Source organism: Meriones unguiculatus, chromosome 1, assembly GCF_030254825.1.
Source record: "Meriones unguiculatus strain TT.TT164.6M chromosome 1, Bangor_MerUng_6.1, whole genome shotgun sequence".
Classification (NCBI taxonomy): Eukaryota; Metazoa; Chordata; class Mammalia; order Rodentia; family Muridae; genus Meriones; species Meriones unguiculatus.
This window is the reverse complement of record NC_083349.1, coordinates 132,101,243-132,117,102: the sequence shown is the minus strand read 5'-3', so window position 1 is coordinate 132,117,102 and position 15,860 is coordinate 132,101,243. Positions and strand designations below refer to the sequence as shown.

At 46.3% G+C, this 15,860-nt stretch overlaps 1 protein-coding gene across 13 annotated transcripts in view; it reads right to left on the bottom strand.

Annotated features, from left to right (window-relative positions):
- The window catches only part of Atxn7l1 (ataxin 7 like 1), a 218,466-nt gene that overhangs the window by 66,438 nt on the left and 136,168 nt on the right, over positions 1 to 15,860 (bottom strand). Inside the window, exon 1 of one of the 13 annotated variants that reach the window (XM_060366963.1) lies at positions 6,268 to 6,381. The exons of the other annotated variants lie outside the window; for them this stretch is intronic. The gene's annotated coding sequence lies outside the window, so the exon portion shown is untranslated. Of the gene's footprint in view, positions 1 to 6,267; positions 6,382 to 15,860 lie in introns of those variants that run through there. 13 annotated transcript variants of the gene reach the window in all.

The window sequence follows — 15,860 nt, the reverse complement described above, 5'->3', positions numbered from 1 at the left end:
CAAAATCCCTGGTAAAATCCCTGAAGAAGGTACAGTCCAGGACAAGCTATAAGCAGAACAATCTGTTTTAAGGGAACTGAGAGTTACCTTCAAAACCCTGCTTGGAGCCTCTTAAAGAAGGTAGTTTTTAAGTTAAGGTAATTAAGGCAGCCAGCAGGAGACAGCAGACAGGTATTCTAAGAGAGCAGCTCCTAAACACTGCCAATCTGGGCCCATGAAGAAGTGACACTTTGTCTTAAGCAACAAGATGCGGCTTCCCTGTCACTCTGCTCTGCAACACAGTCCTGTTGTCACACAATGGTGACAGGTGGCTACTGTACTATCTCACTGCTAAGGGGTTTGATTTTAATGTTTCTGCTTCTGGACCCAGGTAACACTGACAAACTCACTGCAGGAAGGTTCCACTGGCTACTGGCAAATGGGACCCAGAGACACAGCTACCTCCTGTGACTCCAGCATCCATAACATAACTACCATTTCCAGTGAACTGCTCGCTGCTATTCAGGGACCCAGGTACATGGCTTGAAATTAGGACCATCAGATCTAAACATGTAAGAGACCCATCTCCCAACCTGGCTGTCTCCATACCAGAAAGAAGGGCTGCAGGCCTGGCTTCATGTGGGAGCCCACAGGTGCCGATCTCTGAGGCTGTGACTACCACATGCTGAGAGTGGACAGCCCTGGGCAACTAACGGGCAGCTGCCCTTCCCTGCACTTCTGAGAAACCCACACACATGGCACACTCGTCAGGTTCACCAGGAGGTGGCCCACTCCACCTCCTCTGGGGTGAAAGGTGGCTGTACCTTTTAAGGTTATTTTTCACAAAACGTTTCCACTCCTGCCCTGCCCTAGGTTCTCTCTGGCTCCCAGCATCTCTCACAAAGTGGAATTAGGAAGAGAGCACATTCTAGTGAGCTCTGCTCAGGTCCTGGTTGTCCATTCTGGACATTCTTCTCTCTCAGTGCAGTGAAAGATCAGCCCAGATTTTTTTGTTGTTGTTCGTTTGTTTTCCCTACAACCCCACTCTTAGGCCGTTGTCAAACCTCGTCAGCCCATGGATACCCTTTGTAACTGTCACCTTCCTGGACTAGGTCCACTGTTGCAGCCAGGTGAGATCTTACTTACGGGCCCTCATCCATTGATGAGTCCATTTACCACCTGGAAACGTGAGAAGCCTGACCGGGTGCCACGCTTCTGAAACAGGCCCCAGCCACAGCCCGGTAACCGTGACCTAGAAACAGCATTCTCCCTGAGGGTGGTTATACCAGGGTACACACGCCAGCGTCCCGAACCTTCCTAGTATGCATTCTCTGGGTGACACTGACACACAGATTGCATGAGAGCCGTTCTCTCAAACAGGTTGCTTATCACTACCGGAACCATTATACTGGTGAGGTGGTTTTCTAGTTCACCACCCAGCCTTCAGGCGGCCATCAGTGCGGACATGATGTAGCTGAAGTGAATGGAAGGAACTCAGATATCCAGTGCTGGAGCCTGGGTGCCAGTGTCGCTACCTACTGAGGTTACCAGACCCGTCTCTCCTGGGAGGAGGGAGGACCGTTGAGATCTGACATGTAAAACAGGCTTAAAAGCTGATGCTGGGTGGTGGTGGTGGCGTGTGCCTTTAGTCCCAGCAGAAGCAGGCGGATCTCTGAGTTAGAGGCCATCCTGGTGGTCTACAGAGTTCCAGAACAGCCAGGACTGCACAGAGAAACCCTGGCTCGAAAAGAAAAACAAAACAAAGCAAAAACAAAAAGGGGTCGAGAGACAGTTTACGCAAACATAAACAGACTGTGACTAAATATCTTGGAAAAAAGTACCATTTCTACCCGGTGTTTGGCAACCTGCCTGTCAAACCAAGGAGGGACCTGGAGATGAGCTTCTGTTTGAGGACAGGACAAGCAGATAGCTGAAAGGGGACCCCCCCCCTGCACACATACTCACAACTTTCCTGAAAGCAGCTCCTCCTTTCTCATGAAGACCAGGCCCTAAGCTGGCCTAAGAAGAAGGGATGAGGCTTCTCCCACACCGTCCGCCCCTCAGCCGCCAGGGACACACTGCCAGCTACCACCCTTGGCTGAGACCAAGACCTGTGTAATTGGTACAAGCTGGCAGGTGACCAAGGGCCAGGGTGTGTTTTGCTCCTGTGTGGCACAAACCTTACAAGTCCCCAGGCTTCTATCCTACAAATGGGGTGTCTAAGAACGGCAGGTCTGGGTTCTGACATGGTGTCCAGAAACGTCCTGTCCCTGACACCCTCAGGGAAGGAATGAGCTTCAGTATGAAAAGCTTGGCCACCTTTTGCCAAGGGCTGTAGGAAGCCACCTGTTGGCTCCAAATGGCATATCAATGTCAGAGACACTCTCCAGCAGGGGACAGACTGACGGAACTGGTACAGCCAGCCTCAGGTCCTCAGATAAAGAGTGGCGGTTACGACGGACAGCAATAGCTGGCGTAAGTAAGGCTGCCTGCCTTCATCTACCCCAGGCTGGCTTCTCAACGTCCAAGGAACCCAAGGGCTGATTTAAAAAACAAAAATAAAACATAAACAAACACATACATATGTAATTGTTGGCAAGCCACCAAGAAGATGATATGAATGAATCTGTGGACAGATTAGAAAATTTGACCAGAAATGTGGTAGAAGAGGCCAGGCAAGCCTGCCAGATAATTTCTGAAGCCCACTGGTCCGTAAGCTGTTCTCTCCTAGCTCCCTCTCTATACTTCTCCCTTAGGACCAATGATTCTCTAAAGGGAGAATTATGAAAGGCGTCTTAGACATGCATGGCCATTACAGGCTCTTAGGTGTTCATAGTCGTCATTTACTGGGACTCTAAAAGGCATATTGCTGAGGTTTTATTTTTGTTTGTTTGTTTGTTTGTTTGTTTTGTTTTGTTTTTGTTGTTGTTCCTGTACCCTTTGCCCAGTCTCTACATCACGGAGGCTGCTGCACGGGAGTTGCTGAGGCTGCTGCTGAAGCTGAGACAGGACGAGATTTATCTATTTGGTGTTATGGGTTGAATAGTGTCCCACCATCCGTATGTGAGTCTCTAAATCTAGTGCCTGAGAGTGCAGCCATATATAGAGGTGTCTTTGAAGAGGCCTAATTTAGGAAAAGGCCCTAGGACTGGGGTTCAATACGGCTAGGGTTCTTATTAAAAAGGATGGGGAACCAGGAACAGGTATTCAGAGGACCCGCCGTGAGAAGGCAGCAAGCCTGATGTGGCCATCCATGAGGCCTCAGGGGACACCAACCCTGCTAGCACCTCCATCTTGGAGTTCAGTTTCAGCTGTTTAAACCACACTCTAGACCTAATTAATACAACTGGTTGGCTCCAAGCCGCTTCCATTCATTCACCTTACTGGAGTGCAGAGGACTCCTCACAGCCCAACTGCAGAGAGGTCCCCACTCTAAGGTATGCTGAGGTGGGTACAAGGAGGTGCTGTCTTCCAGCAAATCCCGCTGCTCTGCAGTCCTGTGCTGGGGCATGGACACAGAGCAGGCGACTTCAAGCCACAGCCTACGAGTGGCCAAGTTCTTTAATCAGCTTCCTTTCCTGGTCTACCTCTTACTTCGACAGGTTCTAATTAACCTGTCTATCGTGGATGTGGCTCTAGGAAAAGACGAGACTGTGGAGTGAGTGGATTCATGGCCCAGTAAGGCAGCCACCAGTGCTCTCACTAGTTTGATGAACCCACTTTAAGCATCTGGTCCAATGCCACACGGCTGGGAACCAACAGACTCCAGGCTCCATCTGTCCCCAGGTCCTGTGGAACTCTCGGATCCTGCCAGTCCCAGAGGGGTGCAGAACCACTCCCAGGACGAGAGGGCTAGATTCAGCGGCTCACTGCCACTACGGGACCAGGCACGGCTGCAACAGACAGTGGCTATGTCACTGAGCTATGAGTAGGAGGGAGAATCAAAATGAAGAAAGAATATATAAGCAAGACGATATCTGCAGGGCACGGGAGGGTGACATAATCAAGGAGACGGAGCTGAAAGACATCTGCACAGGTCCAGATATCACAGGTCCATGGTTGTAGCCAAACACAATGCAAAAATCCGAAACAGAACAACTTGGGATCCCTTCGGCACTGCTGTCATACTCCATTCTAAACATAAAGGCCTGTTGTTCCCTCCAGGTCTCTCTTCACTCACGCTGGTCAAAAGACTATTTGCAGAGTGAGCCTGGAGCCTCTATTATTACAGATGGCTAAGAGGCACACTACCAACACACACTGCCAACCAGAAGCCTGCAAACGATGGGCCTCATTCACCTCTACCAACCTGACAGAGATGGGGGAAGCACAGGGCTCCACCCACATGCTGAAGTGGGGAGGGGCAGGAAGAATCTAATTAGAACAAAGTTCCTTCCTTCCTTCCTTCCTTCCTTCCTTCCTTCCTTCCTTCCTTTCTTCCTTCCTTCCTTCCTTTCTTCCTTTTTTTTTTTTTTTATTTGTTGAGATGAGAGGTCTTAATATGTAGTCCTAGCTTGCCTGGAACTTGCTATACAGATCAGGCTGGGCCTTGAACTCACACAGAAGATCTGCCTGCTTCCATACCCTACCTCCTACTCCAAATGCTGTAATTAGAAGCATGCAGCACTATGCCTGGCAGAACAAAGTTTCTTAACATCACATTGGAGCCAGTTTGCCCAGTGTAGATGGAGCAACAAGCAGGTGAAGGTTTGATGGCTCCTCTGAGAGCGTGGGCACAGGGCAGACAGTAAAAGACCTGAAGCAGGCCAGCTTTGTCATCACAGTATGCAAGGTTAGAGGAGACAAAAAAAAAAGTTTACACTTTTATATGGATGTGTGAAACATGGAGGAGAAAAAGAAATTAGAGCACTGAAGTCAGTGTAACAGCGCCCAACTTTGGCTTAATGACTGTGCTCACTACTTTGGAAATTTCCGTTTCAACTGTCCTTCTCATGCAAGAGTTGGGGTGACAGCGTGGAACTCCCCCGTACGATGAAAGCGCCCTGCCTCTTCTGAAGTCCTTCCACTAGCCAGCCGGCCTAAATGCTGCTTATTGCTCTCTCTCTCTCTCCTTTTTGATTTGTTTCGCTTAAAATATTTAACCCGCCGCACAATGAAGTGTCTCATTTCCAGCGTTCTCCTGGACCATTAGTCTGGGACTCCACGCTCATTACACTGATGAGCATTGTACTTACCCATGCAAATTCCAGGAGCCTGGGAGATGGGAGATGGGAGGTGCTCTAGGTAGGCCAGCAAGAGCTGATTTAGTTTTGCAGCCATTCAGTGGGCAAGGTAGAGCAATATTTAGCCAAAGGTTCTAGTAAATATTATGGAAACCCCTTTTTATAGAGTGCTAATTCTGGCACAGTATTTTCCTACGTGCCCAGTTCTCATTCTCATTCAAATTGGCCTGGGATCCCCCAGGGCAGGATAATCTACACAGATCACGTGTGAGGGGCCATGCCACCTAGCAGTGGCTGGTAGCCATTCCTTTCAACGCTATCAACATGTCAGTATTACAGTCATTTCAGTGGGAACAAACTTTCCAACCCACAAACTTCCCTTCTGCCATCCTTCCGCCATCCCATCCCCCGTGACCCTGACACTTGCCAACTGGCTCCTGGACAGGCCCCAGGTCACCAGATGACTCCTCTCCCGTGAGTTCGGCAAAAACAACCACAGCAAACTCCTTCTGAAGGTCTGCAAACAATACCCAGCCCTCTCGGAGCGTCCCAGAGGAAATGGCATCACCGCTTTCATTTTACTCCATCTGTGACAACCCACAGAAAACAACTCGGCCTACAACAAGCACGGGGGAATCTGCCATCGGCGGCTGGGGAATGCTATCAAGTGACCTTTCAGAGAAATTAATTTTCAAGAGCGATAATGGCCTGCACCGCACATACCTCCAGCGCTGCTCTGTCAGAGCAGGAAAGAATTTCGCTTTCTACACTTGGAACAGAAACTCTCATACATCCCCGTTTCTTTAAGAAAAAAAAAAAGTCTATAAATAACCCAGGATCAGCAAAATTATGCAAAACAGCCTGCTAGAAGAAGAAATGTAAACTAAAACCACTTACAGACTGACTCGGGCTGCCAACTTAATCTGATGCTACGATTGACTGTAAACATGTTGTACTTTTGAAACCTGAAGTGATCCACTTTAGTACAAATGCCATTGCAAAATATGAGAGAGAGAGAGAGAGAGAGAGAGAGAGAGAGAGAGAGAGGAAAAAAATTCCGAAACCACGCAACGACAACAAAAGCCCAGCCGCAAAACGGAGCAACCTGATTCGGCATTCTACACGGTGCACGACCCGACGGCTGATCGGCTGCAGTCCGTAGCAGCTCCCCTCGCTTGCACGGCCAACTGTTTTGACTACAGGCACTTGTTAAACACAGAGTTTCAGGTCCTACCAGTTGGACACCAGAAGTTCACAGAACTGACCCGGTGCCAAAAACAACAAGCACAGAAAGCGAAACGGCTTGCCTCCTGTGCGAGCGGCTGGTTAACTGTTTACGTGAGCCCTGAAGCAACCGGCTAACAATTAAGAATTAGAAAGAACTCAAATAACAAAAGCAAACGATTAGCACCTTGAAAATGTAGATGTTGAAGATACTGGGGGGGAGGGGTGTGTGTCACATGACACATTGTGGTAATCTGCAGAAGGAACTGGGGGCTTCCTCAAGCATCTTCCCTATGACTGGTTTGGAGAATTTGCAGATACTGAGGATTTCTAGGAGCCTGGAAGTTGCTAAATCCCACAGAAGAAAGGGACATATTGGATGATGTATTTTTTTTTAAGTGCTATAAAAAGAACTTCCAAGTTGCCTGATGTGTGAATGGTGATGGAGGCCACAAACTGGAAGCTGTGGATGGAGCCATCCCAGGACCACACGGGAGGTTCCTTCTGGAATTCCTTTACAACGAGGGATGCTGGGGACCAGCTTTCTGTCTAATCAGGGCTGGAGTCTACACTGTTGGACAGTGACAAGGAGTGGTCCTTTCACCTTGCAAAATATGCTGGGCAAGGCTTTGCGCTTCTTCCCCAGAATGCACCAAGCACTATTTAGTTTTAGGATCAAGACAATTAGCCTGATTAAATTTTGGAGTTACTTAAGGATTTAGGAAAACTAAATTAGATGAGAACTGGGGCATAGATGTAGATATTTGAATTTGAGAAGGACTTAAACCTTTTGTGTTATCTATCATTTATCTATCTATCTATCTATCTATCTATCTATCTATCTATCTATCTACCAGCTTCTATCACCCTCTGCCTAATTTGATAGACTTCAAATGTTTCTGCAAGTCATGATTATCATAGGACTTGGTCCCTAGAAAAATCCTGTGCTATTTTCACCTCGTTTTCTGGAGGAAGAAAACACGAGCTAGACTTTCCCAGGGCCATACACCCAGGAAAGGATTCTACTATCCTAATCTTTATTAGTTCCATTTTCACTGATAAGAGACTCAGGAAGTCTACATGATTTTTTTGGTGCCATCCATCCCCAGCCCAGCCCTCCATATTTGCCTATATTATGTTTCCAGAAAATGGAATGCTAGAACTAAGAAGGTTGATTATAAATGTGTAGCACCCCCCTTTAATTATTATTATTATTATTATTATTATTATTATTATTATTATTATTGTATTCCCTGTCACTGTGGCTTTCTGCAGCAGACTGCAGCCTGCCAGTACCACGCAGAAGGGTTTCTTTCTGTGCTAGGACAAGCTTCAGACAACTGTGCTCCAGACAGAGCTATCATTTCAATGGAAGACAACCCTCTCTACCCAGTTTGTATCCTGTCTTTGTCTGATCTGAACAGTTTATTTGCCTGTTATCCCTGGTTCCTCACCCAGTCCTGCCCTAAGAAGAACATGGAGAGGAGCAGCCCCAAAGCCCTGCCAAACCTGCACATTAGGAAGCCCATGTATCCACTTTGCTAGGGGGGCTCTGGGTTTGCAGATTTTTATTTTTATCTATCTATCTATCTATCTATTTGGGAATACTTGAAACTGTGTTCCCAGGCCATGGTCACTCATGATTGGCTCTAGAATAAATGATCTCTTTTCCACTTCGAGGTGAAAGTTGTATTTTTGTGGTGAAATAGGGGAAAATGAAGATATCTGGCAGGAAGTGGAGACTTAGGGCCAGTACCGGGAACACTGAATATAGAACACAGCTGGTTAAAAAGTGAAGATCAGCAACTCAGGAGGCAGAGGCAGGAGATCTCTAAGTTTGAGGCTACACAATGAATTTCTGAACAGCCAGGACTACACAGAGAAACCCTATATTGAAAGAAAAAAAGAATGAAGATTAAAAAATTCTAGAATGTTTTGACACCTCCTCATGAGTCTTTCTCTGTCTTTAAACACAGCACAAGACATTATGGAAGTAAAATCTAGGAAAGCTGGTTGTGGATCTGCACTTCGCGGTGCCATCAGCGCAGCACAGCTCGCCCAGAACGGTGGAATCCGCTGGCTGGAAGGGCTCTGCGGTTGTGTGGGATGACTACGTGGTGCCGCCTGTGGCTTGTAAACACTCATTTTGAAGGAGGTTGTTTGAGGCTGTTCGGGGAATGGCATGGCATTTGCATTCATGCTGCCTGGGCGAGTATGAGCACGGACGGGGTAGAACAGAAATCTTGGCCAGAAAATGTGTTTGCTTACAAGACACAAAGTGTGTATGTCCAGGTAACGTGGGACTCCTCCTGAGCACTTTTATAATACTCAGAGGCGGGGCACATGTTTTGACAAGCGCTGTCAGATTTAGGGAGGACGGTGCAGGGTGTTTAAAATTAGAACGGGGCCAGCAAGATGCCACCAAGGCTGACACCTGAGTTCCATCCCTGGAACCCCGCAGGTTGGAAGGAGAGAACCAGCTCCCAAAAGTTATCCCCTGACCTTCAGGAATATGCATAAGGTGGCATGTGTGCACGCTCACACACATAAAATGAATGAATGAATGAACAAAGAAATTAAAAAAAGAAAGTACAGCCACACATGGTGGCGCATGTCTTGAATCCCAGCACTTAGGAGGCAAAGAGGCAGGTGAGACTCTGTGCGCCTAATCCACACAGCGAGTTCCGGGACGGCCAGAGCCACATAGAGCGAGGCTCTGTTTCAAACAAGCAAACAAACAAACAAGAAAAAAAACAGAGGATCGTACATCTAGGAGGCACGCCGGCAAGAAGTTAGTAGAGACAGGCTAACAGAGGGATGTGGACTATGGGCAGAAATATGCTGCAGTCAACAACAGCATGCTACACAAGGACATCCACCGAAGGCCAGAAAAAGCTGCTCTCCACTGCTGGCCCATCAGGTGCCTCAGGGAATGCCAGTGAGCTCAGCACATCAGACCATGGGCAAGAGGAGCGCTGTGGGAACTGGCCCATGCTGAGAGATTTGCACTGAGGGAAGGAGGCTGTGCAGAGGAGGCGGCAGGTTAAGGGCTGGTCCAGCCTCTTAAACATCATCGGGTCTGAGGAAAGCAGCTCTTCATGGTAAGGAGACGCGAATATAAGCTGTTGTGTCCTGGGTGGCTCAGGGATTGGCTTGATGAGGCCAACGAGGGGTTGAAGAAAGGACAGGCAGACGCAGCATAGAAACACGTGGAAAAGCTGGGGTAGGGCAGACTCCCTCTCTGATGGAGAAGTCACAGCCAATGACTAGCCACAGCTCAGAAGACGAGTTGTGTGCTTTTAATACATTTCAAATCTAAATGTGAGTAACTACACAAACCTGTAAAGTGAACACATTACATGTGTACCAAATTTGCTTGGTATCATCCTCCCTCCCCTTCTCTTCCTTTTGTGGTGCTGAGGATCTCAGGACCTCTCACATGCTGGGCAAGTGCCAGCCAAATTAGATATATTTATTTATTTTATTTTATTTATTGGTCATTTCTAGTCTATCTATCTATCTATCTATCTATCTATCTATCTATCTATCTATCTATCTATTGTTTTTTTGACACAGGATTTCTCTGTGTAGCCCTGGCTGTCCTGCAACTCAATCCAAAATCCAGACCTCAAACTCATACCTACTTGCCTCTGCTTCCTGACTGCTGGGATGAAAGGCGTGCACCAGCACCACTCGGCAGGTATTTTTAGTGTATGTGTATATGTGCATGTTAGTATGATCACATGAGTCCCTGGGGAAGAAGAGGCCATCAGATCCCCTGGAGCTGGAGTCTGGTAGGTTGTGGGCTGCCACATCTGGGAACTGGGAGCAGAACTCTGTTCCTCTGCAAGAATGGCAAGTGCTTTTATACACTCCAGCACCTCAAAATAGGTTGTTGTTTTTTTTTTCCAAGGTGGTGTTCAGGCATTCATCACTGTAAGACTGACTTTGAAGCCTCCAACTGGCACTTTCAAATTTTTTGACATTTATCTACTTTAAGAGAGAAATTTTGAGTTACAACCTCCTGTGGACATTTGTATACAAAAGAGGAATACTGGTCTTCAGTATCTGGAAAGGTCTTGAATAGTTTCTCTTATCTCCTCTCCTCCCAGCCTTTCTCCTCTCTTTCTCTTCCCTTGCAATCTCATTTGTCTTATTATTTTTAATTTTTAGATTTACTTATTTTATTTTATGAGTTGATGCAAAAGCAATAAGTGCTTTTAAATCCCTAGCCAAATCTCCAGCCTCTTTTTAATCATTTAAAATCTTGATCAGGCCTTACTAAATGGGCAGTAAAGTTTGCAAACACGGAGGAAGCACTCCAAGCTCTCTGCTCGACCAGCCTCAGCTTCCCCACCCTCCTCCCTTCCTTTTTTATTTTCCGGTGTCTCGTCATTTCTTTTTGCCTCTACATCCTTCTGCTTAGAATCCTCTTTTCCCTAGACTGGAAGTCAGGCCAATCGGCCTGTTAGTATGCGGCATACAAATGGCTCTCAAGGAGCCTGGGGGTGTCTGATGATGACGGGTGGTGCTGGGGTGCTTTAGTACAGCACCCACTGCACAGACTCTCAGCCAGGGTCCACCGTGACGCTGAGGCGCTATTGACTCTGGGAGCAGAAAACACCTCCCCAGACACATGACTTTCTCTTTTGAATGGAGCAAGTGGCTCTGGCTGCAAGGGCTATAAAATGACAGGGGCTCTAGGCAGGGAGCTTTAGGAAAGATGGGTCTGGTCTGCTGTGTGTGAGGTGGTCCAGATCCTCAGCAGCACTGCTGGATCTAAGTTCTCCACCCTAGTTGCCTTTCTGCTCTCCTCTTTTTAGCTCCTCCTGGTCTACCCTTCAGCCACCATGGATCCCTCCTCCTAAAGGCAAAAAGAGAAACTAATTATGTCGTGGAATTTTGGATGACTGCATTAAAAATTTGTGAAGTTTGTCTGTGTGGTAGGTAGACTGGTTTAGTCATTTATTATTATTTTTAACTAGCAAAAAAAAAAAAAGTAAATAGGTATCCCTAAAAAGCCTAAATAAAAAGCAATTAGGCACTGGCTAAGCAAATTATTGGTATATGCATTCAGTGGAACGCTGGGAAGCTTTAAGCTTGATGGTGCTCATCTCTCGTTTCTGAAATGTGTATTTACTGTTGAGGACACAAGTCTGGGACTTACACACACTAGGCAGGCCTTCTACTATCAAGTTACACAGTAGCCCCTCAACATAATTCTATGTAAAAAAAAAGAGCACATCTCAAAGCAAAGTCTATAAAAGGACTCCATATTCAGGGATATATAATGAGACCCTGTCTCAAAAATATACATGCATATAGACATTTATGTACAACACAGACACTTAACCATTGGAAAAGCCAAAACATTTAACACCAAAACACTTTTTTAAGTGTTTCTGAAACTTTGTCAGCTTTGGCAGTAAAATCTTTCTAATTTTTTTTAATCTTTGTAGCTTCTAAGTTTTAAAATGTTTATTTTGTATTTGCTTTGTGTGTGTGTGTGTGTGTGTGTGTGTGTGTGTGTGTGTTTGCAGGTCTGAGGACAATTTTCTGGGGCGGGTTCTCTTCTCCCGTGTGGGCCCATCGGATCAAACTTAGGCGGTCAGGCTTGGCAACAAGCATCTTTACCTGTTAAGCCATCTCACCTTCGAAATTCTGAGCCCAGGTTTCTCTCAAACTCAAAGAGATCTACCTGCTTCCGTCTCCCTAATACTGGTATTAAAAGTATTCACGATCACACTGGGCTAAAACAATGTTGGTTTCAAGTAAAAAGAACAAACAATAATAACCCATAGCCTTAGCTAGTCCTGTTCTCCTCTCAGTGTTCATGAGCAGCCAAGAGTTACTTGTTCTCTCTTACAGACAGCTAGAAATGGGGACTCCAGCAGGTGATGCCATCATTCTGTTTACAGAAGGGGAAGCCAAGATTTACCAAGGTGGGCAACTGGCCCAGGCTCGCTGGCTGAGGACCGTTAGCACAGGCTCCATTACCTGTTTTCGTAAGCTGTCCTCTTGATTATGTGGCACTAAATTCTTTATTTTTAAAAAGATGTCTCTATTATTTTATGTGCATGTGTATGCACCAACCTGACTTTATGTGCACCATGTGCCTGCAGATGCTACACGGAGATGGAAGAGGATGCTGGGTCCCCTGGCAGTTACGGTTGTTGTTAGCCACTGTGTAAGTGCTGGGACTTGAACCCAGTCCTCTGCAAGAACAGTAACTGATCTTAATCACTGAGCGATCTCTCTAGCTTTCTGAAATCTTTCTAGAAACAGGAAGACCAATTTTCTTGTTCTTATTAGATATTTTTTAAAGCATAAGATGCCGAGTGGATGGGTGCTAGGCCAATTTAAGATATAACTAAACACACAGAGACATACATAAACACACACACACACACACACACACACACACACACACACACACACACACACTGGAGCCATATCTTATGAAGAGCATAGAGAAATGGGTCAGGGGCACAATACTTATAATGTGTTTTTTTTTTTTAATTGTATAAAAACATAGCATAGACAAGCATAGACAAAAGTAAGGATGTATATTTTGTGATTTATTGGGCAGACACCGTAAAGTTAGGCTAGGCTTTTAATCACTGGGTCATCAGTTCCCATTATCTCAAGAATTACAAAGTTGGAATTGGGCACCTGGAAGTAGTCAAAATGGGACCTAGTTTAGAAGTGGCTTCTTTCGGGTTTTCTGCACTTTGGCCAGCATCACACATTTCATCAATGAGGTTCACAGCATAGTGGAGTCTATGCTAGAAACGGGTTGTTTATTTATTAATTTTTGAGACAGAGTCTCATGTAGCCCAGGCTGGCTTTGAATTATCTTCCTGCTTTTACCTCTGGAGTACTGGGACTGCAGGAGTGCACCACCATGCCTACTTGAAATGGGGTTTACTGGTGAAATTAAAGGTATTCAGGGTAAAGGCCTTCTCAGAAGCCCTTGAGGCCACTGCCCACCTTTGTATTGACAGTGTGCTGGAGCCCAGAGGGTTGGTCCTGGTCCAGATGGCTCTGGAGGCTGCCCAGAGCCCATTCACTGCAGCTGTATTTAGGATTCTCTTTGGAGCATCCCCATAGCTCCTCTGGTGGGCCGTTCTGGCAAGGAATGACTGGAGCTTCTAGGAGGGCTGGACCTTTACCAAGCCTATGGAGCAGGCTGAATTAACTGTCCGTACTTGTGAGTGTGTTAGTTTGGTAAGTTGCCAGGGTTACAGCAGAAGTGAGCCTGCCTCTACCTTCATTAAACCCGGTAGTGAGATGGAGAAGCCAAGACCCTCATGCTGTCAGTCTTCTAGAATCTTTTATGTTGCAACTGTTTTCTGCCAAGAGATTCTGAGTTCCTCATGGCCAGACCGCCCCTTAGGTCAGTGCACACCAAACACGGGTGAACGTGAAATGGGGAAGGGGGAGATCCCTCTGTTCACTTTCCTTTCTATAAGATGCTGAGCCTCTGTCTTCTTCAATAATGTATTCCGTAAGCCCCTCACCCCATTGGATACGCTAAATGAAAAGGAATTCTGTCACTTCAACAGTCAAATTAACTGTTACCCGTGACTGTTTTTCCTTCTGTTAAGTGACAACAGATTTTTACAGACCATAACCTACTGCTTGCCCTGAGTTAAGCTAGTACTGTAAAAAAGAAAAAAAAAAAAAGACATCACTGGAATTCCATTCTTTCATCCTCTTGATAACGCAGACTGGTATTACCACTCCCATGTTCAGAGGCAGAGAGATAAAACTTAAGTCTGCAAAGTTAGGTCCATTGGATTCCAAACTGGATCTTGTTCTCCAATGCCACCTTACTCAGAATTCCAGAAAAATCAAACATTCAGAAATTGAATTCTATCTCCTTTGCCACCCTACTCTCTTCCATACCCCTTGCCCCTGGGCTAGGATTGAAGCCAGGTCCTGACACATGTTATATAAATGCTCTCCCACTAAGGTATACGACCCAGGATTTGCTATCATGTGTGTCTACTCACATTATCCTGTTTGTATCTTGCTTGTTGGTTCTTCAACGCATCTTACCGAAAGCATTTTGGGAGAGGAAAAACTAGATGGATGTTGGAATAGATAAGCCAACTTACTAGTTCTTTCATTTCTGATTATTTTGATTGACATGTGGTCATGAGAGATATCCAATGACCTCTGAGAGCTGGAGACACAATCAGTCCCTGGGAATCTGCCGCTGCTGCTTGTCTTCAGCTCACTAAGCACTCGGGCTCCGAGTATGCTCTTCCCGCATGCACCCTTCCTGCCTTCCAACCCAGATGACCAAACCTGTGCTTTCTGTTTCTGTGATGTGGTGCAGTATAGCTTTTCCAAGAATGCTTGGCCATCTCCTTCCTTGGTTAACACTTGTTTTCTTGCAAGACCCCGCTCAGACACCAACACACTTTCGATACCTAGTGGATTCCTGCCATCGGCACCTCTGCCTGGCCTCACAAGAAATCCCCTTCCCATGGTGGGTGAGACGGCTCAGCTGGTGAAGGCGCTTGCAGCTGGGCATGACGACCTAAGTTTGGTTCCTGAGACATACGTGGTGGAAAGGGACAAGTGACTCTGTGGAGTTGTCCTCTCACCTTTATCCATCCACCACGGCATCCGAATACCCGCACTATACAAAATATAAATAAATACATGCAATATTAATTTAAAAATACTTTGTGGGGTTTTTCTTTTGTTTTGGCTGGGAACACACTAAGAAGACCAGGCTGGCCTTGAACTAGCAGAGATCATCCTGACTCTTCCTTCCGATGCTGATGCTGGGATTACAGGTTTATGCCACTGTGCCCAGCTTCTCTAACAGTTGTTTAAAGAACACTCCGTGCTCACCTCGCCTTCAGCCTTGCACGTGGGTTTGCACTGACGGATGGATTTGGCCCCCTTTGCTACACCATAAAGAGCTTGCGTGGAGGACTTTATTTCAGTGCTGGTACTAACAGGCACTCCGAATGTGTTAGAAAATGAATGAATAAATCAGGAAATAATTAACCAATCTATAGAAAAGGAAGAGAAAAAGCAGGAGTCAGCAGGCACAACTCTCCGGGGGTCGATGGCTAGCTAACCTTAATTATTTCTCTTAGTCACTGGATTTAAAATGATGTTTAGGCCTAAAGTATCATAGCTGGTGTTTCATGAGAGGCAACGGATGACTTAATTCTGAGTGCTCAGTTTCTAAACACAGCCTCTTAGTTCCTGCTGAAAGATCCAGTGCTGGCCGCCAGCGTCCCTCTGGTATCTACAGTGTACCACGATGGCTGTTCACGGAACCCTTGCTAAGCTCTAGGCTGCCCGCTTAAGCTAAGAATATACTGAGACACAGATATAGACCAGCAAATGACCCGAGGAGAGCTCCGGCTTGATCAGACTGTGGGACTCTAGCCTAATGAAATAAACTATTCCCAGCAGAGCCTGACCCTGCAGAATGTAATTCTTTCT